This window comes from Schistocerca cancellata, chromosome 1 (assembly GCF_023864275.1).
Source record: "Schistocerca cancellata isolate TAMUIC-IGC-003103 chromosome 1, iqSchCanc2.1, whole genome shotgun sequence".
NCBI lineage: Eukaryota > Metazoa > Arthropoda > Insecta > Orthoptera > Acrididae > Schistocerca > Schistocerca cancellata.
The window spans coordinates 1,045,067,801-1,045,092,730 of NC_064626.1; the positions used below are offsets into that span (position 1 = coordinate 1,045,067,801).

Sequence of the window (24,930 nt, forward strand, 5' to 3'; positions counted from 1 at the left end):
TTGTTTAGCTTAATGTAATGTCGTACCCACTTCTGTCTTCTTCAGTAGACCATCTGGTGACACCAAACCTGTATAGGTATGCTCTTTTCGACTATTTTTTCTATTGTTTCGCCTAATATAAGTTCGTATCTCACTGCTGCCGTGTATCTAAAAAAATGACACAATTAATAAATAATAGTATCCATTATATTACCTGTAGACGGATGCCGGTAATCAACGTCTGAAGTCACCTCTAACCATTTATATGAATGCAACAAATGTTCTTCTTACACCTTCTTTATCTAAGTATGGGACACTCCAGTGTTTTTCTACTGTTTACCTTCGTGTACGGTCGTATCTCACTGCCTTGTACATAAAAAAGAAATATATTTAAATATGAATATCCAGTGTGATTTTTGTGATCAGGTCATGACTAGCATACATCCCGTGAGCAATGTGTGTGAACAGTCATTTCCTACCGTTTACATGAGTTATTTATGTTTATATTAAAAATACACGTTGCTGCATTTACTTTGTGTTTAAATTTATCAACTGAAAGAGCTGTCTACGGAAGTACCTGAATATTTTTAATGTTCATGTTATTGTGTCCTTCCTTCTATGTTTGTGTAGAACAGTTTTCAAAATTAGAGGCGTCTTTGTAAGCATAGGCTCCTGTGGCCGTTGTCACTGTCAACAAAATTCTTCAGGACATGTTACTGCATTGTCAATATGTAAAATTCTCCAACATTCCGGCCACTGTTGTAAATAGCCTTCGACGGGGTCTTGTGCCTGAGAAAGGCTATGCGTTTTAGAGCACACACCCTGAAAATTTTTATTGACATTGAAATCGAGATTTTATCCACTAATATTTGCATCTCACCGGTTTTCAGCTTCCTAGACCGTTACCACGCAACACGTGACTTGACAAGCATTCATGAAGACACCAGTGTACAAGAAGTTAAGCCTTGAAAACTAAAGATATGGCAACGACACAGAATGAATACTGCATAGTTTGCCACACTTTTGATACATCGTGATTAGTGGAACTATTTTGTTCGTCGTGTGATTTTTATGAATGCTATAGTCGTTTCCTAATTCTCACCGGATTTCAATAACAAAGTTTGTGGGAGAATGATGTGGTTTGGGTCCTACCTTAGTTTGACGGTAAACCCTCCGATAAGCTATTCACGCTCAGACGAGAATATGTACGGCTGAACCATACGACGTAAAATCATTGGAGAATCCAAATCAATGTTTTAGATGGTGGACTTTGCCCTGCCTAGTGGATGGAGATACGTAGCTATTTACTGTTAAAATTTAAATTAATTGAAGCACGTATCACATACACGTAAGAGACTATTTTTCCATCTAGTGGTACAATATTTTTTCCACTCCCTTGGATAGCACGTGACAGAAATCCTCCGTTTATCTTCCCGAGGAAAGAGTGTGTAACACCAAAACTGTTGATGAAAGTATTTTTTAATAAGCGCTTGTATATTTATGTCTTTCTCCAATATTCTTCAGTGATTAGGATTAATCAGATGAGATATCTCACTGCTGCGAGTAATAGGGAAGGAAAAAGAAAGGCAAGTTAGTAACAACGTTACTGTTTTTTTGCTTTGTTCAGGATACCAGCAGCAAATACCCTTCAAGCGGTTTGAACAGTCATGTCTCATCCACGTTCATATTTGTAATTTACAAATCACCATAACATTTATTACGTTAGCAGGTGTACAACGTGTCCTTCCTGTTTACATCAAGGCCGAAGCGCGTAAAGAACGATTGTTTACCCATCTACTGCCAGCTGGCAGCACAAACTGACAGTTTCAAACCTCAATAGATCTTTCACAGAGAACTGTATTATTTCAACGTAACAAGTTTCGGTGATGGATATACAATTATATCACTTGTACACTAAAAAGTAATAGTTGTGGATTCTATTCAAAAGTTTTCTCTAGATTAGATCCGCAGGACAGGAATGATTGCGGAAAGGTCCAACCAACGACAAAGTTTTAAAAAAAGGAGACATTTTCGCCGCAGTATTTAAGTAATATACAGGCAGTAATAATCTTTGGTGTGCTAGTAGTACCGACAGTACAGGAAAATGCCGCAATTATTATAAAATAATTTTCGCGATAGAAACAAAGAAACTTCTAAGTTAGTGAAGCCAATACGGAACCAGGACGATTATTAACCCCTGAGATGACGAAGTAGTAAATTTTATGACGTTGACAAGAGACTGGCGGAGCATACATATAGTGAAATTCAATAAACTTTAATATGCCTCATAGTTAATTTTGTTTCCAGATATAAATTTTGTTTGACTTTCTAGTGAAAGCCGTACCGATATTTTCTTGAAACTTTTAAAGGGCAATCTGCATTGCTTGCATTTACTTACAACCCGGAAACCACTGAACGTATGTTGATGTGCTGTGCCATGTACCATTAGGACATAAGCTGGTCTAAACTAATGCCTTTGTGCCGTTTCTGTAGAGCGGACAGAGAGCAGGACACACCGAGCTTTCTTTTGTTTACAGTACTGCTGGAGCTTGTCAACACTGATATGGTCTTATGATCAATGTATTGGCCAAATTTCTCCCACAGGCGTTTTAAGCCAATGACAAGAGAGTCGGAAGTGACTCCTCCCGCATGAGCGCTTTTCATTTGACCGTGTGAATTCTCATGGCCAAAGCAAGAGGTGTGACTCGACATTCGGAATACATTACAGACGATAATTCAGCACGCTACCGGCTCCAAATGATGCGTCGCTGTAGTACAGTGCATACAAAGGAGAAGGAAATCGTTACGTTCAACATTTCTCAAGTAGAAGCCGAGAGCTGTCATTAACAATACGCCATCGTTTGCGAAATTCCCTTCCTCGTAATTGCCAGCTGGTTCTAGGATTTTTTCTGAGATGTCGAAACTTTCGTTTCTCACAAATTTTAGTAATTGGCGAAATATAACTTCTTTTTTGTGAATCAGGACGTGACTGTCGATGTGGAGAAGACGTGATTCAGATTTTTTGTGTCATTCAGTCTGATGACAGTCACTGGTTTTATTTTTAAAAGTACCGCTTTCAGCTGTAATCTACGGCCATCTGTAGATCAGCGCATGCTCCTTTGTGTTCAGATTTTTCTTATGCTGCAACTCTAATCTGAAGATGGCTTTAGTTCACAACTGCAACTGATCGCTATGAAAATAACACCAGTGCCAGTCGTCTAGTAAAAGAAAAGGATGTCAACCCCTGCCGTAGTTCATATTCAGTGTAAATCAGGTGACTCATGGCACTTTTATCCACGATGTATCAAGATTTACTTCTGTCTATTTACAGATGAAGCTTGCCAGCTAAATGCCAATATTACCCTACGCTTATCGCCATTGTCCCAAAAGAAACGATATGTTGGAGGCTGAAGAATGTTCCCGTTTATTGGAAAATAAAGTGTGTACAACTGTGGTGGATGTTATCAGTCATGAATAATATTCCGAGCGGTTCTAGGCGCTTCAGTCTGGAACCGCGCGACCGCTACGGTCGCAGGTTCGAATCCTGCATCGGGCGTGGATGTGTATGATGTCCTTAGGTTAGTTAGGTTTAAATAGTTCTAAGTTCTAGGGGACTGATGACCTCAGATGTTAAGTCCCGTAGTGCTCAGAGCCATTTTAACCATTTGAATAATATTCCTACATGCCTCAACGAAAACATTCAAGGCCATGTTCCATGAAATAATCGGCTTCTCCTAGTGCTACAGCTTTCTCTGAAATTATAAATCAAACAAACGCAAGTTCATTCTGACTGTCCTGCGATAAAAATTGCAACACGAAAAAAATTAATGTAAAGTGATGAAATTCCGGGAACCTATTTGTCTAGGTAAGTGATTAAGATTGCAGGGTCACAGGATAATGTAAGAGCGAGATAGACCGTTGACAATGTGTAATAGTAGTACATTAATAATCGATTTAACTGCCAGAATGTTGAATGCAAGCATGCAAACATGCATGCATTGCGTGGTACAGGTGCCGGATGTCAGCTTGTGGAATCGAGTTCCACGCCTCCTTACTTGGTCGGTCAATACAGGGGCGATTAATGCTGCTTGCTTGGTTGATCTGGGAGGAGGAGACCAAACAGCGAGGTCATCGGCCCCATCGGATTAGGGAAGGATGGGGAAGGAAATCGGCCGTGCCCTTTCAGAGGAACCATGTGATGTACTATCTGTCCTCTGAAGCTGGAGATATGAAGTTTTCTAATATAATGCATGAGGTTGTCCCAAAGTCGAGTTCCTGCTACTGAGAAGGACTTCGAGAAGGTGGCTGAACGACAAAATGAGCCAGAAAGGATTTTGCTCTTATGGGAACGGGGGTTTTCGCCATGTTATTCAGACAAAACCGTTTCTGGAACGCCCTAGTTACTGAAAAAGTTTCCATTAATATTGTGACTAACCTGGCGGCACGAGCTTTCTTTTTCCATAATGGATAAAAACTTCCGCTGCACAGTAATCGCTGATTTGGTTTCTGATAACCGCACAACACAGTGAGTTTTCTTCTGGGGTAGCCATTTTTGCAATGTAGCTCACACACCGCCCTTTGTGGCGAAAGTGTTGAGTGAGACATAGCTGTACAGAAACTTATTGTGTTCCTTTGTAGAACTGTAACGAAAAACAAACTTTACTATCATCATCATTTAAGACTGATTATGCCTTTCAGCGTTCAGTCTGGAGCATAGTCCCCCTTACAAAATTCCTCCCTGCTCCCCTATTCAGTGCTAACATTGGAGCCTCTTCTGATGTTAAGCCTATTACTTCAAAATCATTCTTAACCGAATCCAGGTACCTTCTGCTTGGTCTACCCCGATTCCTCCTACCCTCTATTGCTGAACCCATGCGTGTAACATGACCCCACCATCTAAGCATGTTCGCCCTGACTGCTACATCTATGGAGTTCATTCCCAGTTTTTCTTTGATTTCCTCATTGTGGACACCCTCCTGCCATTGTTCCCATCTACTAGTACCTGCAATCATCCTAGCTACTTTCATATCCGTAACCTCAACCTTATTGATAAGGTAACCTGAATCCACCCAGCTTTCGCTCCCATACAACTAAGTTGCTCGAAAGATTCAACGGTGCACAGATAACTTAGTCTTGGCACTGACTTCCATCTAGCAGAAGAGAGTAGATCGTAGCTGAGCGCTCACTGCATTAGCTTTGCTACACCTCGCTTCCAGTTCTTTCACTATGTTGCCATCCTGTGAGAATATGCATCCTACGTACTTGAAACCGTCCACCTGTTCTAACTTTGTTCCTCTTATTTGGCACTCAATCCATTTATATCTCTTTCCCACTGACATTACTTTCGTTTTGGAGATGCTAATCTTCATACCATAGTCCTTACATTTCTGATCTAGCTCTGAAATATTACTCTGCAAACTTTCAATCTAATCTGTCATCACAACTAAGTCATCCGCATATGCGAGACTGCTTATTTTGCCGGCCGGAGTGGCCGTACGGTTCTGGGCGCTACAGTCTGGAACCGAGCGACCGCTACGGTCGCAGGTTCGAATCCTGCCTCGGACATGGATGTGTGTGATGTCCTTAGGTTAGTTAGGTTTAATTAGTTCTAAGTTCTAGGCGACTGATGACCTCATACGTTAAGTCGCATAGTGCTCAGAGCCATTTGAACCATTTTTCAACTGCTTATTTTGTGTTCACCTATTTTAATCTCACCCAGCCAGTCTATTGTTTTCAAAATATGGTCCGTAAATAATGTGAACAACAGTGGAGACAGGTTGCAGCCTTGTCTTACCCCTGAAACTACTCTGAACCATGAACTCAATTTACCGTCAACTCTAACTGCTGCCTGACTATCTATGTAAAGACATTTAATTGCTTGCAAAAGTTTGCCTCCTATTCCATCTCGTAGAACAGACAATAACTTCCTCCTAGGAACCCGGTCATATGCCTCTTCTAGATCTATAAAGCATAGATACAATTCCCTGCTCCACTCGTAACACTTCTCCATTATTTGCCGTATGCTAAAGATCTGGTCCTGACAACCTCTAAGAGGCCTAAACCCACACTGATTTTCATCCAATTTGTCCTCAACTAATACTCGCACTTTCCTTTCAACAATACCTGAGAAGTTTTTACCCACAACGCTAATTAAAGAGATACATCTGTAGTTGTTACAATCTTTTCTGTTACCATGTTTAAAGATTGGTGTGATTACTGCTTTCGTCCAGTCTGATCGAACCTGTCCCGACTCCCACGCCTTTTCAATTATCCTGTGTAGCCATTTAAGATCTGACATTCCACTGTATCTGATGAGTTCCGACTTTACTACGTTAAATATAATTAATATTTAATCTTGAAATTATCTACAAAGTTTCAGGTCTGGAAATGGTTTGCCCGCACTTCAGCGCAACTTCTGGAACGCGATAGTCCATTGTCAGCCAGCAGGTTTCTGTGTACGTCCCGTCCGCCGGTTATTCCAGGCTTCCGGCAATTCGTTACACTTCGCGGATTGCGTTCTTTTGTGGCCGCGTCATGATAGCCGCACTGCTAGCTTCTTGCTGTTTCCTTGAGCGTCTATCTGCCAGTGTTGTGAGAATGTGTTGGCGTCTTCCTATGGCAGGAATATTTGCGCACAGCAACAGAGGCCACGGGTAACAGGACGCCGTGTGCACTGTAATTGCGCTTTCACCAGCCGCGATGCCCAGGTGGGAAATTCCATCGTTCCTCCGAAGGCAGCCAAAAGTTCGCGACCACTCCATCTGAAATGTGTTTGGCACCACCGTCAAGCAGCAGAGTAAATCTCCCCCGTCCTCCTATCCTTCCACGTATCGAACCAGATGACGAAGTGTTAAGACAAGGCGTCATTAAATTCTTCATTAGTGCGGCCGTATTGTCCATAGTTGTTTTATAATTCTTGATGGTATATTTGTTCTGTCGTTGCAACTACAAAAAATGACTACTTTTTTTCACCAGATGCGTTTCGCTTTATTGAGATAAAGCATCATCAGTGTTCTGTGATTTATTTACATTTTGATTTGCTTTAAGATTGAAAAACAGTTCGTTAACAACACGCGTCTGGTGAAACAAAACACTTTTTTTTTTGTAGTTGCAACGACAGAAGAAATATTCCCCAAAAAAAGTCAAGACCAGGGACTTGCATTCAGAACGGTGGTGATTCAGTCCCCATCTGACCACCAGAATTAGGTTTTCCGTAGTTTCCCTGAAGATCTCATGGCAAATGCCGCGTTGCTTTCTTTGAAATGGCATGGCCGATTTCATTCATCATCCGAGCCTGTCCTCCGTCTCCAATGACCTGATCGTCGACTCTTCATTTCCTTCTTTTTCCGATTACATAACAGAAATGTTTTACAACGTTGCAGGTTGCAGCACTAAACATTTTTTGCAAAGTGCAGGCACACGTGCAGGCTATCACGTTTGGTGTAGAGGTTAGCTGTTGTGACTTTACACACTGTAATAGGTGCGAGCGAACTACATAGCTCCATATTCATTGAGTATGCTATCAACAGTCATCTTCTGTAATCAGTCATAACCGTCACATATCCAGGGATAGTCGACTGAAGTACTCCAAATAATATCAATACATTAAAAATATGTGTGTGCGTATGAGTGTTCCACATCTCCTCCTAAAACACTGAACCAGTTTCAATCAAACTTGGTACACATATCCCTTACTGTCAGGTGTCAGGCAACAATCGCTGTCAGGGTAATAACCACCTACCTCTCATAGTTCAAGAAATATGTCATAAAAAGTAAGATGCGTCAAAAAACTGGTCCATCATACATGACGTTTAAATTTATTACTTCTATGCCACGAATTCTACTTGCAGTAGATTACGCAGACAGTATCCACATACGCCGCTAAATGTACCTACAAAATTATATCATGGTACCACACATAATTGAGGAGATATGACGTCATAAACACTGAGATTTGTGAAAAACTTCCGCATTGTGTATGACGTCTGAATTTATTATTTTTTTGCGACTAACTCTATTGGCAATACTTTTGCAGACAATATCCACGTATCCCGTTGAACCCAACTACAAAATTATGTTCTGGTATCAGACATAGATCTGGATATATGACGTCATATACACTAAGACGCGTGAAAAACGGTCAGGTCATGTGTGACGTTCAAATTTGTTACTTCTATTCCCAACATTTAGCACACGGTATTCACATATGCCGCTAAATCTACCTACACAAATGCATCATTGTATGACACACAGTTCAACAAGTATTGGGTTATAAATACTGAGACACATGAAAAAACGCAGTATCATGCGTAGAACATTAATACTTATATTATTTACTACTGAGAGTGCCGGCCGCTGTGGCCGAGCGGTTCTAGGCGCTCCAGTCTGGAACCGCGCGACCTCTCCGGTCGCAGGTTGGAATCCTGCCTCGGGCATGGATGTGTGTGATGTCCTTAGGTTAGTTAGGTTTAAGTAGTTCTAAGTTCTAGAGGACTGATGACCTCAGATGTTAAGTCCCATAGTACTCAGAGCCATTTTAACGAGTCTGTTACACATGAACAGAGTACAGATTGATAGCGAATCTTGTGAGGAATGTTGGCTGAAAATCTTGACCCAAAGAGTCCAGCATTACCAGTGACTCGTTCGCAAACTTTATTCTTTTTTTTAATTAAAGAATGGGGGATTGATATCTGGATAGCTTTACTAAGTTTTCTGTGCTGATATTCCTCTACGCATGACGAGACATTATTAAGCATTTCACTGAATGTTAGCGAACACCCTCACACACTATCGGACACGATTTTTTAACGTCGTAGCTGTGCTGATTGGATGTCGTTGGATTTTTCCGTTCGATTCAGACAAAAAGCATGGCTTTCTAGACGGCATTTTACACAACGAAGGATCTGGTTGCTAGGATTGTGGTACTCTCTCAAGAGAGAAGTCACACAGAAGCTACAGCGTGTACGTTGTAAAGCTTATGTTACTGTTAATTTTGCCATTATCACAACATTTTCAGCAGCTAAAATAAGAAAACAGTATCTTGCACAAAATAATGTACACACTAGTACAAGTTACACAACTGTGTCAGTTAATTACCTAAATATGTTTTGCAAGTTTGGTTTATGTCTTTCGTACTTAAATACTGACGTTTAGTGTGTGGTTATATTTTCACTTTGTTGTTGCAGGACTCACTTATCATCGAAGAAACTCTGCACAGGATTACCAGAGTAACACAAAGTATGTGTCTTCCATAATGTAAGGAAAAATGTAACCACTTTGGGATTTCTTTTACACTCTTTTTTTTCCTGCCTAGTAATGTGTATCGCACGTGCGTCGTACATGACCATCATGGTCCTTATACTCCACTGCGAGACGTCCGTAGGAGGAATGGAGGAAGCTCTGTTCCTATCTTTGGAAACAAGAATAAAGTCTAATTTACCGGTATCTCATAAACTGGTCATGAGATTAAGGAAGTGTTCACAAAACAACTTAGAAAGATTAGAGTTCCATTCAATTCAAAATTTCGATGATATCCGTAAAGCAGAATGGTTTACTGAAATTCATATTGATTTGTAAATCGCCTGTCAATTCATAAACTCATTATAACACGCATATTATCTTTAAAAAACTCACAGTTTTGTGATTTTTCACTCTTAAGCGTAATATGCCAGTGTACAAATGAGTTTCAGAAACGTCAAATAATTTGTTTGTAAATTTCGTAAATTCTAACATCGTCTATGTAATCTCCGACCGTGGATGCCTCTGATGACGTGAACGATCTGATGCAAAGTTAACGGAAGAACTCTGAACCAGAAAATGCAGACGTAGCAGTCGCGTGAGAACGGCTCGTGGCTCGTCTGAATGTAGCGCACGCTCGGTACCTCTGACCCGGCCTATAACATTTATTGAGCGTTTAAGCGGAGCGTCACTCATCTCCGTCAAACTCTTCGCGCTCTAAGAAAAAGCCTTAGTCACGAGACAGAAGGTCTCCTCTCGGGAGTAGAGGCGAAAGAGCTGAAAATTGTACTGCAGCTGCTAGATGGTGTGGGGTTCTGGTCTGTTGCTCCGTTGTTTTCTTTCCGTGACCCTGATAACATTTGCGCTGACTGCGTCGTAGGCAGCAGCTGTCAATTTGTGTGTGTGTGGAGGGGGGGGGGGGTGGTTCCTATCAGCTTAAGCGCCGTCAGCTTTCATAAACACGAAAGACAGCTGTTGGTAATTCTGGCTGCCCTCGTGGATTGAAACTGACTGGTACCAGACGATCTTCCTGAGATCTTTCCTTTTCTGCAGACCGATGACCCTGTCCTCAGACGAAACTACGGCAGTACGAGTGTATAATATAATGGGTGGATGAAAGTGAGACACTTCTGGATGTCGTTCGCCTATCATCTCTAGCCGAGAGGTAACAGCTTGCAGGTAGCTACATGATCAGAGTAACTGTCGTGCTACTTCGAGTTTGTCTCTCTGTCGATGATTTTTTTTCTGTAATTCATCTGAACAGTTATGCCGAAATAAACTAAATGACCTCAGTGTTTGTTTCCATCTAGTGAAACGCTACTGCAAAACTGTTGTCTTTACTGAGCGGGGTGCCGTAGTTCAAAAGCCCATCCAGCTATGCAGATTTATCTTTCTATGTTGTTTCTCAAAATCGCATGGGACGATTCTTGAATAGCGCCATTGAAAGGACATGGCCGTTTTCTTTCTCTGTTGTCCAATCTGAGTTTGTGGTTTGTATCTAATGACCTCTTGCGTTCCATAAATCAGTTAAGGCGAATGTTAAAATGGTTCCTTTTAAAAGGGCGAGGCCTATTTCCATTCCCATCCTTGTCTAATGAGCGCTTACGCTACGTAGTCGATGGGACGTTAAAATCTTATCTTCTTTTCCTTACTTTTAATGACTTCGTCGTCGACTGGACCCCAAGGTTCACTGCTTACCATTTTTCTAACGGCACAGAGAGAGAGAGAGAGAGAGAGAGAGAGAGAGAGGGAGAGAAATAGAGAAACAGAGACGGGTTTAGTATTCCGTTCAAGCCCTTCCAAGTGTTATCTTAACGGCGCGGGCAGCACTTAGAGAGTCCTCCTCTCTTCTCGTCACAATTACCACTTGCGCACCGACCATTGACGTAAAGCGCAGCTCGCTAACGGAAACTACAATCAGGACATTCTGCACAATCCGAGCGGATGATTTAACCACCCAGATCGCTCGGCATGAATCCCATCGAACATTTCTAGGACGTAACAGAAAGGTCAGTTCGTTTACAACATCCTGTACCGTGAACACTTCCACAATTATGGGCAGCTATGCTACAAATATAGCACCATTCTTATCCGTCATCTATCAGAGATCATTGGAACGGCGGAAAGTTCCACGGAACTGGAAGAAGATCCAGGTCATAGCAATCTATAAAAAGGGTAGAAAATCGGATGCACATAATTACCGGCCAATTTCACTGACATCAATTTGTTGTAGAATCATGGAACATATTTTGTGTTCAGATATAATGACGTTTGTAGACTCCGAGAAGCTCATGTGCAGAAACCAGCACGGTTTTAGGAAACAGCGGTCATGCGAGACACAGCGGGCCCTCTTTGTGCATGATATACAACAGGCTCTAGATACCGGCTCCCAGGTCGATACCATATTTCTCGACTTTCGAAAGGCATTCGACTCAGTTCCGCACTGTCGCTTGCTACAAAAAGTGCGCTATCCAATGACATATGCGGTTGGATAGAAAGTTTTCCAACAGACAGAGAGCAGTATGTCGTCCTGAACGGGGTAACTTCAACAGAAACAAGAGTAACTTCAGGTGTGCCCCAGGACAACGTAATAGGTCCTCTGCTTTTTACGATTTACATAAACGATCTGTTTGATGGTATTGACAGCGGCCTTAGACTGTTTGCCGATGATGCTGTACTCTACAGGAAAGTAGTATCACACGAAAGTTGTGAACAAATCAATGAGGATTTGTAGAAAATAAATGCGTGGTGTAATGACTGGCAGTTATCTCTCAATATTAGAATATTAGTAAGTGTAATCTACTGGTTATAACAAGGCGAAAATCTCCATTAATGTATGAGTACAAAATAAATGATCAGTCTTTGGAAGCGGTAACATCAGTTAAGTATCTATTCGAAATGATCTCAAATGGAATGATCAGATTACACAAGTAACGGGTAAGGCGAACTCTTAGAGTGCGGTTTATTGGTAGAATCCTGAAGAGAAGCAGTCCTTCATCAAGGAAATAGCTTACAATACGTTACTTCGTCCAGTCTTAGAGTATTGTTCGTCTGTATGGGACCCTTACCAGTTGGGTCTGATTCAAGAGATTGAGAAGGTCCAAAGAAGAGCGGCAAGATTCGTGACTGGTACATTTAGCCATCGCGAGAGCGTTACAAATCTCATAGAAAGTTTGAAGTGGGACACACTCGCAGGTAGACGACGCGCTAAACGGAAGGGGCTGCTCACTAAATTCCGAAATCCGATCTTCACCGAGGATGTAGAGCACATATTATTACCACCAACTTCCAAATCGCGTAATGATCACCATTCAAAGATAAGGGAAATAAGAGCTCGTACTGAGGTGTTCAGACTGTCGTTTTTCCCTCGCGCGATCAGCGAGTGGAACAGAGAGGGGGGGGGGGGGATATGACTTTGGCGCGCATTGTGCCCTCCGCCACACACCGGTTGGTGGCTAGCCGAGTATATATGTAGATGTACGAGGTGCGGCTAGAAAAAAACCGGACTGATGCTGGAAAAAACATTTATTTACAATTATTTACAATTTCATGTTATCTCCTTCAATGTACTCTCCTCCACGGTCTCTACACCGCTCCATACGAATTTTCCAGTGTTCATAGCAATGCTGCAGATCATTTTCGGTAAGTCCATACATTACTTCCGTCGCTTTTTCTTTTACTGCTTCAACAGTCTCAAATCTAGTTCCTTTCAAAGCTGACTTGACTTTAGGGAAAAGAAAAAAGTCACAGGGGCCAAATCAGGTGAGTAGGGTGGATGATCTAAGATGGGAATGTTGTGTTTTGCCAAAAACGTCTTCACTGACAACGCACTGTGAGCTGGGGCATTGTCTTGGTGAAGGATCCATGACTTTTTACTCCACAAATCGTTCCGTTTTCTCCGTACTCGCTCACGTAGGGTAGCCAGGACGATAATGTAGTAATTCTGATTCACTGTTTGTCCCTCTGGTACCCAATCAATGTGCACAATCCCTTTGATGTCAAAAAAACAATCATCATTGCCTTGAATTTCGATTTTGACACTCGTGCTTTTTTTTGTCGTGGAGAACCAGGAGTTTTCCAATGCATCGATTGGCGTTTAGTTTCGGGATCGTAAGTAAAAAAACCACGATTCATCGCAAGTAATAACATTTTGTAAGAAGGTGGGATCACTTTCATTGTTTTCCAGGATGTCAGAACAAATCATTCTTCGGCGTTCCTTCTGTTCAATTGTGAGACACTTTGGAACCATTTTTGAACACACTTTGTTCATGTTGAAACTTTCATGAAGAATCTGCCTAACACTTTCCTTGTCAACTCCTGTTAACTCAGACACTGCTCTGATTGTTAAACGGCGATCTTGTCGAACAAGTTTACCGATTTTTTCAATGTTTGCATCAGTTTTTGCTGACAATGGTCTGCCAGTGCGAGTGTCATCACTGGTGTCTTCGCGGCCATCTTTAAATCGTTTAAACCACTCAAACACTTGTGTTCGCGATAAACAATCATCGCCGTACACTTGTTGTAACATTACAAACATTTCACTTGCAGATTTTCCTAGTTTGAAACAAAATTTGATGTTAACACGCTGTTCTTTCTGTACACTCAACATTTTCCGACGCACAGACAAAACGTCAACTATTTAAAACAGACGCCACGGGCAGACTGAGTGCAGGAGGCAGATGAAACTCGAGCAGTGGGCGGAGCGAGAGTCACGTGACAGGCCACGCGACTTTCAGCCTTATTGCATTCGTTTTATTGTTTCACCAGTACTAGTCCGGTTTTTTTCTAGCCACACCTCGTAGATGTAGCAGAGCTCAGTATTTGCGCAGAGACTTCTAGCGACTTGTTGAGTCCATGCCACGTCGTGTTGCTGCACTACGCCGGGCAAAAGGAGGGAGCTTCGACACGAAATTAGGATGTAATCCATGACCTTCTTCATGTCAATGTATTGCTTCATGTGTTGCGACTCGTTCGTATCCCGTCACCGGCGTCTGTTATCGAGTACCACGACCAGTCAGTACGATGATTTTTTCCTATGCATCGAGCGTCTGATGGTGCTGCCCTTGGACATACATTAATCTTCATAGATTGTCGTGTGCAGTAGGTTTTGTAACCAGTAATAAGAAAATAGCTTTGCATAGTATGGGTTCTCAGCGCTTTTTATTGTCGAGCATTGAACTATCGAATGGTTTCCTGCACTGCCGCACAACTACTCGTTATTACAATCAGAGACAGGTCATGGAGACCACTGTCACCGAAATGTCGTTGCCCACGGGAGGTGACTCAGGCTGCGGTGACTTTTTCCAGTTTGAGGAACTCTACAGAGCCTGGCACGGAGCCACGTGATAAGCCCACTGTCAGTCGATCTCGGGGATGGATGTCATATCTGGTTGCGATCAAATGCTGTGACATATCGCGTCTTACCTGACCTGTACTCGAACGTCAAGGTCGCGGCCTCTACAAGGTCTGACGACATGCGAACTATGACCTTGGCGTCAAGGAACCTTCGTTTAACATGGTGTAGTGTTGATCCGTGACTTGAACACGATCGCTTGACCCAGATTGGTTGTCCGAAAATAAATATTCATTACAACTACTTCTGATGGTTCCATGATGCAACTTCGAAGCGCTGTTTATAGAAAACACGCAGAAATGCTTTGAGCTGTGGAGGAAACCGATGCAAGCGTTTGTACTCGTCCACGGTGACTGTGTTCCTCGAATACGAAGAAACTTGTACATCTACATCATACTCTCTGAGCCACCTAATGGTACTTCTGGTGGCATTAATTGATTCCCACCCCCTCTTTCCCCTACACCCTATTCCACTCGCAAATGGCGCGCGGGAGGAATGGCCCGACACTCGATAAGGTCGAAGTTTTTTCACTAACTGGCAGCGCGGGGCGGTGTCAAATGCCTTCCTGAATTCAAGGAACACGGCATTAACCCGAGAGTCGTTATCTACAGCGCTATGGATCTCAAGGAGGAACAGAGCGAGCTGTGTTTCGTAAGATCTCTGTTTGCGGATCTCATGTTGATTTTTATTTCATTTGTCGTAAAAGTCTAGCCTGTTCCATAATTCTACAAGAGACTGACGTCAACGATATAAGTGTATAATTGTGTGCCTCTGTCCTGCAGCCTTTCTTCAAAACGGGAATGACCTCCGCCTTTTTCCAGTAGCTAGGTGCCCTTCGTTGCTCCAGTGATCTACGATTAACTGCCTCTAGAAGGAGAGCAGGTTTAACTGCCTCTAGAAGGAGAGCAGGTTCTTTCCCATAATCTTTGTAGACTCTCATAGCTATCTCATCTGGTCCTGATGCCTTTCCTCTGCTAAGTGATTGTAGTTGATTTTCTATTCCGCGAAAGGTTATTTTAGTATCTACCATTTCGACGGTCTTATGATGATTCAAAGGAGGCACTGTGTTACGATCTCCGGCGGTGTAACAGTTCTGGAAGTTCGAATTCAGTATTCCGGCATTCTTCCTGTTATTTTCCGTTTTGTTGGCAGTGTGGTCTCTAGAGTGAATGAATAGATGATTTCGAACCCTGACCCTAACATAGACAAATGTAATATATTGCGAATACATAGAAAGAATGATCCTTTATTGTATGATTACACGATAGCGGAACAAACACAGGTAGCAGTTACTTCTGTAAAATATCTGGGAGTATGCGTGCGGAACGATTTGAAGTGCAATGATCATATAAAATTAATTGTTGGTAAGGCGGGTGCCAGGTTGAGATTCATTGGGAGAGTCCTTAGAAAATGTAGTCCATCAACAAAGGAGGTGGCTTACAAAACACTCGTTTGACCTACACTTGAGTATTGCTCATCAGTGTGGGGTTGACAGAGGAGATAGAGAAGATCCAAAGAAGAACGGCGCGTTTCGTCACAGGGTTATTTGGTAACCGTGATAGCGTTACGGAGATGTTTAGCAAACTCAAGTGGCAGACTCTGCAAGAGAGGCGCTCTGCATCGCAGAGTAGCTTGCTGTCCAGGTTTCGAGAGGGTGCGTTTCTGGATGAGGTGTCGAATATATTGCTTCCCCCTACTTACACCTCCCGAGGAGATCACGAATGTAAAATTAGAGAGATTCGAGCGCGCACGGAGGCTTTCCGGCAGTCGTTCTTCCCGCGAACCATACGCGAGTGGAACAGGAAAGGGAGGTAATGACAGTGGCACGTAAAGTGACCTCCGCCACACACCGTTGGGTGGCTTGCGGAGTATAAATGTAGATGTAGAACCGATTGCTGATTTTACGTAAGACAAAACCTCTTAGGGTTTTTACTCAGCTTTTGCTTTGAAAGTCGTTGAACACTTCCTCATTGCTCTCCTTACACTCAAGTCCGCTTCACAGCGTAATATCGATGACTGTCGCTCACTATAGAAATTCCTATGGGGCGCCGTTGAACCGCACATGATAACTTGCAATGAAAAGGAATAGTGAATTGATTGCAGTATGTAACGTACTGCAACCACAATCATTTCACCAAAGTAAATTAAGACAGTTATGCCATACCACAAAAAATCAGTGGGTGACAGACGTTACACCAGCGGCATATTTGGTTCCTTAAATCGTCTTAGGCTAATCGACGTCTACCTAATCTTTCAGAACTGCGAAGCTAATGAAACAGGAAAGAGAATGCACCGCGTGCAAGCTGGACCTTGAGCCGCGCTACTGCCGGGAGCACTGACCTCGGCCTACATGTTATAAACAGTCGTGTAGTTTGTGTGCAGCCGGTGGGTCGCCCATGCGCCTCGAGGACGCTCACAGCGTTGCTGGTATTGGGTAGGCTTGTGTGAAGGAGTTCCAGCCTGCCTCGGAAGTACTGTACGTAGAGTAAACACATCTCTGGAGTGAGCATTGTGTTCTGTGCGTGTTGTCAGCATTAAGCTGCAATTGTCACGTGATCTCGGAAAGACGATGATACAAGTATAGCTATCACACCCAACAGACAAGAATTAACTGGTGAAATTGTAAACGATGTTCTTCAGATAATGATTAAGCGGTTCTCTGCGAATGGGCTCTCATTAAACTTTGACAAAACACAGTGTATACAGTTCCACACAGTAAATGGAATGACACCATTAATAAATATAGACTTCGATCAGAAATCGGTAGCTAAGGTAGAATATTCAAAATTTCTAGGTTTATGCATTGATGAAGGGTTGAACTGGAAAAAATACACTGAGGATCTGCTGAAACGTTTGAGTTCAGCTACTTGTGCTATTAGGGTCATTGCAAATTTTGGCGATATACATCTGAGTAAATTAGCTTACCATGCCTATTTTCATTCTCTACTTTCCTATGGCATCATATTCTGGGGTAACTCATCATTGAGTAAAAGAGTGTTCATTGCACAAAAGCGTGTAATCAGAATAATTGCTGGAGCTCATCTAAGATCATCCTGCTTATTTAAAGAGCTAGAGATCTTCACTGTAGCATCACAATATATATATTCACTTATGAAATTTGTTATTAACAATCCGAACGAATTCAAAAGTAATAGCAGTGTACATGGCTACAACACTAGGAGGAAGGATGATCTTCACTACTCAAGGTTAAATCTAACTTTGGTTCAGAAGGGGGTAAATTATGCTGCCACGAAAGTCTTTGGTCACTTACCTAATAGCATCAAAAGTCTGATAGATAGCCATACAGCATTTAAAAGGAAATTAAAAGAATTTCTTAATGGCAACTCCTTCTCCTCATTAGATGAATTTTTGGATATAATAAGTGGGTATTTTCCCCAACCCCCACCAAAAAAGAAATTAAAAATATGAAGTGTCATGTAATATTTTGTGTAATGTAATATCTTGTAGAGACACCTTTTATTAACCTGACACGTTCCACATCATTACGAAGTGTCGTATTCATGATCTATGGAACAAGTACTAATCTAATATAATCTAACGGTGTCTGTTTAAAGCCAGTTCACACTGGTCGTCACATCACGTACAAAACATTCCACAATACATTTCAAAAGACGGCATTCACACAGCTCGTCAATGGACCGTCACGTCAGGTCATGTCATGTCACGACACGTCACGTGTAGGTTTCTTGGGAAGAACGTTTTGACGGCGTCGTCGTCTGCTAACATCGCAAGTTAACCATTTCGGTCGCACTCACTTATAGTAGTGGATTTTATGGTTTTGTGTCTTCGTAATCTTCATTACTATGCTTGGTTTTCGTGGAAAATTACAAATGTTTCATGACTACTTGGATATGTTTTCCATTGAGTGACGTCAGGTATCTGAAAGTGAAAAAGTATTTAGGTTCTACAATAATAGAACAGTGCTGACCCTACAATGTGGATGTAAATGAGAACATGAGCTGAGACAGCACTTTTCATAAAATAAAATTTTAAGTGAAATGGTGAGCTCTAATGAAGGCGAAAAATATAGCTACACTCCTGGAAATTGAAATAAGAACACCGTGAATTCATTGTCCCAGGAAGGGGAAACTTTATTGACACATTCCTGGGGTCAGATACATCACATGATCACAGTGACAGAACCACAGGCACATAGACACAGGCAACAGAGCATGCACAATGTCGGCACTAGTACAGTGTATATCCACCTTTCGCAGCAATGCAGGCTGCTATTCTCCCATGGAGACGATCGTAGAGATGCTGGATGTAGTCCTGTGGAACGGCTTGCCATGCCATTTCCACCTGGCGCCTCAGTTGGACCAGCGTTTGTGCTGGACGTGCAGACCGCGTGAGACGACGCTTCATCCAGTCCCAAACATGCTCAATGGGGGACAGATCCGGAGATCTTGCTGGCCAGGGTAGTTGACTTACACCTTCTAGAGCACGTTGGGTGGCACGGGATACATGCGGACGTGCATTGTCCTGTTGGAACAGCAAGTTCCCTTGCCGGTCTAGGAATGGTAGAACGATGGGTTCGATGACGGTTTGGATGTACCGTGCACTATTCAGTGTCCCCTCGACGATCACCAGTGGTGTACGGCCAGTGTAGGAGATCGCTCCCCACACCATGATACCGGGTGTTGGCCCTGTGTGCCTCGGTCGTATGCAGTCCTGATTGTGGCGCTCACCTGCACGGCGCCAAACACGCATACGACCATCATTGGCACCAAGGCAGAAGCGACTCTCATCGCTGAAGACGACACGTCTCCATTCGTCCCTCCATTCACGCCTGTCGCGACACCACTGGAGGCGGGCTGCACGATGTTGGGGCGTGAGCGGAAGACGGCCTAACGGTGTGCGGGACCGTAGCCCAGCTTCATGGAGACGGTTGCGAATGGTCCTCGCCGATACCCCAGGAGCAACAGTGTCCCTAATTTGCTGGGAAGTGGCGGTGCGGTCCCCTACGGCACTGCGTAGGATCCTACGGTCTTGGCGTGCATCCGTGCGTCGCTGCGGTCCGGTCCCAGGTCGACGGGCACGTGCACCTTCCGCCGACCACTGGCGACAACATCGATGTACTGTGGAGTCCTCATGCCCCACGTGTTGAGCAATTCGGCGGTACGTCCACCCGGCCTCCCGCATGCCCACTATACGCCCTCGCTCAAAGTCCGTCAACTGCACATACGGTTCACGTCCACGCTGTCGCGGCATGCTACCAGTGTTAAAGACTGCGATGGAGCTCCGTATGCCACGGCAAACTGGCTGACACTGACGGCGGCGGTGCACAAATGCTGCGCAGCTAGCGCCATTCGACGGCCAACACCGCGGTTCCTGGTGTGTCCGCTGTGCCGTGCGTGTGATCATTGCTTGTACAGCCCTCTCGCAGTGTCCGGAGCAAGTATGGTGGGTCTGACGCACCGGTGTCAATGTGTTCTTTTTTCCATTTCCAGGAGTGTATTTATGGCGTTATTAGTTACGTAAGAAAAAAATGATAAGATAAACAGGCTCCAATTATTTCCTTATAGCTATTGTTTGACATGTCTGTATGTATAGCTATATTTCCCTAGGCAAATAAATGTGGATCTTTTGAACTGCTGTTTCATTTTCCATCATTTTAGCAAACAAAATTAATCGAGAACATATTGTATTGTATTGTATGTTAACCGGGGACCTAGAAACGACGGAAAGGCTCCGTCCCCGCCGCAGCCGCAGTGGTCCACAACCCCACGACGACTACCGCAGTACACTTCACCCCTCTTCCGCCCCACACCGAACCCAGGGTTATTGTGCGGTTCGGCCCCCCCAGGGAACGTCTCACATCTGACGAGTGTAACCCCCAAGTTTGCGTGGTGGAGTAATGGTGGTGTACGCGGACGTGGAGAACTTGTTTGCGCAGCAATCGGCGACATAGTGTAACTGAGACGGAATAAGGGGAACCAGCCCGCATTCGCTGAGGCAGATGGAAAACCGCTTAAAAACCATCCTCAGACTGGCCGGTTCACCGGACCTCGACACAAGACCGCCAGGCGGATTCGTGCCGGGAACCAGGCGCTCCTTGCCAGTCCGGAAAGCCGTGCCTTAGACCGCACGGCCAACGGGGCGGGCTTCGAGAACATAAGTTATAAAGTTTGCTTTGGCCATCAATAACCTTCGTCGTTGTTAGTACCTCAGTTCCGGTACTATATTCCAACATGGGCTAAGCGAACTGACGTGACATGGGGTGACGGACATTGTAAATACACGCTGACGTGACGGTGCTGCGACGTGATGCCCGTTAATTTTGTTCATCAAAACTAAGTGCCCAGTTTATTCCAGGTGTCAAATACAAATAGTCATGGTCTCTACAAAACGCCTATACGAAATCCACAGAACCTATAGAGGGAATCTGTTTCTACTAGCGATATGACAACATTCCAAGTTTATAGGATGCTTTACGGAAAAAACCTACGCCGTTCCGAGATCACGTAACCAAGGTGAAAACGTATGTTGACAACAGAAATCAATTCTGCGCATCTGAATGCTCACTCCAGTGATATTTCTACTCAGTGGTACAGCAGAGAGACATCATATATGGAACTATAATGAAGAGCATGTAGCAAGGCTTTGGTTTTATGTTACTTTCAGCGCATTCTATGTCAGTTAAAGAATATATAACGGTAGTATCTGTTCCCGAAAGAACAGTTACCGTTGATGACCATGCAGCTTTGCTAGAAATGAAATGATAATTAAATGGACACCCTAGCTGCAAACAGGCGTTGATGTACTTCATTGGGGACATGTTGAAGCCCCGACCGGAACTCGAACCCGGGATCTCCTGCTTACATGGCAGACGCTCTATCCATCTGAGCCACCGCGGGCACAGAGGATAGTGCGTCTGCAGGGACTTATCCCTTGCACGCTCCCCGTGAGATCCATATTCCCAACATGTCCACACCACTAAATTCGTAGTGCGAACGCACACGCTATGCCCGAACTCGTACGGGACTTGGTAGATTAATCTGCCACGAGTAATGAGTATGATGGGCAAACATCCATTAGGCGCACTACGAATGTAGTGGTGTGGACATGGTGGGAATGTGGATCTCACGGGGAGCGTGCAAGGGATAAGTCCCTGCAGACGCACTATCCTTTGTGCCCGCGGTGGCTCAGATGGATAGAGCGTCTGCCATGTAAGCAGGAGATCCCGGGTTCGAGTCCCGGTCGGGGCACACATTTTCAACATGTCCCCAATGAAGTACATCAACGCCTGTTTGCAGCTAGGGTGTCCATTTAATTATCATTTCAGTTAAAGAAGGCACACTATAATCAGTAAGTCGTTTTCTCTCTTTTGGTTACTGAAACATAGGAATTTCCCATGCTAACCATGATGCTAATTACACTGAGGTGCAGAAGTCATGGAATAGCGCACATATTCCGATGGCAGTAGCATCGCGTATACGATGCTCAAAAGAGCAGTGCATTGGCGAAGCTGTCATTTGTACTCGGGTGAGTCATATGAAACTATTACCACCATGGTTAGGCCGCACGTCGGGAATTAACGCGGAACAATAGTTGGAGCTAGACGCATGGGACATTCCATTCCGGGAATCGTTAGCGAATTCAGTATTGTGTGTTCAAATGTGTGTGAAGTCTTATGGGACTTAACTGCTAAGGTCATCAGTCCCTAAGCTTACACACTACTACACCTAAATTATCCTAAGGACAAACACACACACACCCATGCCCGAGGGAGGACTCGAACCTCCGCCGGGACCAGCCGCACAGTCCATGACTGCAGCGCCTTAGAATTCAGTATTCCGAGATGTACAATGTCAAGAGTGTGCCAAGACTCCAAGTATAAGGCGCCTGGACACGCTTCCTCTCTGCTGGAATCGTTGCCACAATCTTGAGATCACACTTTGTGGCACACGGAGGGCCTGTGCTACATGCTGCACTTGACCAGCCTCCAGTCGCCCTAGCATTCTACCCCTCATAACGTCATCAATATGTATTCTTTGAGCCATTTTCAACACACAGTCACCATTACCAAGTCTGAAAACGTCTGCACACTTACTCGCTGCACCGTACTCTGACATGCACGTACACACCTCTGCGTATGTGGACTGCTGCCAGCGCCACCGTGCGACCACCCCAGGTAAAATGCACCGCATGGTCGTACCCCTAGGTGATTTAAACCCGCAAACCGCCCACCAGGGCGCTGTTTCACCGTGTATCAGCATTATCCTTAATTTATGAGCATGAGGGTAGTTAAGTCCATGCCACGGTGAGTTGCTTCCCCACGCCGGTCAAAAGGTGGTCCGACACGATATTAAGAGATATCCCATGACTCAGTGTATGAAGCGTGGGGCTACCGGTAAACTGACAAAGACGCTGCGCCGAGGAGACACGCACGTGCTCACTCAGCAGCGACTCTTTCAACACTCGGCGGCCGCCAAGGTGACGCCAGTCCGACGCCTGCCAACTGGGCTGTGGACTGGCGCGCCGCCTCGGGGCCAAGGTGGGCGAGCGCCCTTGTAGCCCCTGAGGATGCAGCCCGTCCGGGACTGCCGAAACGCGTTTCTGCTTGTCCGTCAGCATCGCTGCCAACTGCGGTTTTCATCCATTACGCGGAAGTTATGAGACTGGCGCGGCTTGTCGCCTGTGCTGACGGCATCCAGGAGTTCTTAAAGAACAAATAGTCATTATAAGCAGGAATTATTGATGGCTTGATCTACATCTACATCTAAATTTATACTCCGCAAGCCACCCAACGGTGTGTGGCGGAGGGCACTTTACCTGCCACTGTCATTACCTCCCTTTCCTGTTCCACACGCGTATGGTTTACGGAAAGAACGACTGCCGGGAAGCCTCCGTGCGCGCTCGAATCTCTCTAATTTTACTTTCGTGATCTCTTCGGGAGGTATAAGTAGGGGGAAGCACTATATTCGATACCTCATCCAGAAACGCACCCTCTCGAAACCGGGACAGCAAGTTACACCGAGATGCAGAGCGCGTCTCTTGAAGAGTCTGACACATGAGTTTGCTAAACATCTCCGTAACGGTATCACGCTTACGAAATAACCCTGTGACGAATCGCATCGCTGTTCTTTGGATCTTCTCTATCTCCTCTGTCAACCCGACTTGGTACGCATCCCACACTGATGAGCAATACTCAAGTATAGGCCGAACGAGTGTTTTGCAAGCCACCTCCTTTGTTGATTGACTACATTTTCTAAGGTCTCTCCCAATGAATCTCAACCTGGCACCCACCTTACCAACAATTAATTTTATATGTTCATTCCACTTCAAATCGTTCCGTACGCATACTCCCAGATATTTTACAGAAGTAACTGCTACCAGTGTTTGTTCCGCTACCATATAATCATACAATAAAGGATCCTTCTTTCTATGTATTCGCAATGCATAACTTTTGAATATGTGAAGGGTCAGTTGCCACTCCCTGCACCAAGTGCCTATCCGCTGCAGATTTTCCTGCATTTCGCTGCAATTTTCTAATGCTGTAACTTCTCTGTATACTACAGCATCATCCGCGAAATGATGTCTCGTGTTAATATCTTCACCTCTGCGAACATGCTGCGCCAGGAATCTATAGTAATCTGCGCCACCCGCGTCTGTAGCTGAGGTCACCGACGCAAGCAAGTATGCTGGCGTTCGAACTGGTGGTATAAATTCGAATCCTGGTAGTGTTAGAAATTTTTACCGCTAGAATTTTTGTCGAAAAGGAGCAAAACTTTCCATTATGCTTTGTAGCACAACGTATTGCATACAGATAATCGGAGAGACCGCTTATTGTTTCGCAGTGAAACAGTCATAACCGTTAAAAGTTTCAGCATGCGTCACTGAAAGTGGAAAGCCCACATAAAACTAGATGTTTGCAAGAAGGAAACTAGACTGACATGGTAGAATTCTAAAAAAATGTAATTACAGCACGAAACTGCTAGCTTACGAAACCCACGTTCGGAACATTCTTGAGTATTATTCGTCGGTCTGACATCTTTATCAACCTGGATTAACGGTTTCGTCTAGTACGAAGGCAGTTCAATAAGTAATGCAACACATTTTTTTCTGAAACAGGGGTTGTTTTATTCAGCATTGAAATACACCAGGTTATTCCCCAATCTTTTAGCTACACAACACTATTTTTCAACGTAATCTCCATTCAATGCTACGGCCTTACGCCACCTTGAAATGAGGGCCTGTATGCCTGCACGGTACCATTCCACTGGTCGATGTCGGAGCCAACGTCGTACTGCATCAATAACTTCTTCATCATCCGCGTAGTGCCACCCACGGATTGCGTCCTTCATTGGGCCAAACATATGGAAATCCGACGGTGCGAG

The 24,930-nt window shown here is 44.1% G+C and overlaps 1 protein-coding gene and 1 non-coding gene across 4 annotated transcripts in view; both read left to right on the forward strand.

Annotated features, from left to right (window-relative positions):
• LOC126090121 (calcium release-activated calcium channel protein 1-like) overlaps positions 1–24,930 on the forward strand; it is a 556,688-nt gene that overhangs the window by 303,738 nt on the left and 228,020 nt on the right. The gene's annotated exons all lie outside the window — the stretch shown is intronic.
• Trnat-ugu (transfer RNA threonine (anticodon UGU)) lies at positions 21,724–21,798 on the forward strand. The gene has a single exon. It is a non-coding gene; the product is annotated as a tRNA-Thr (tRNA).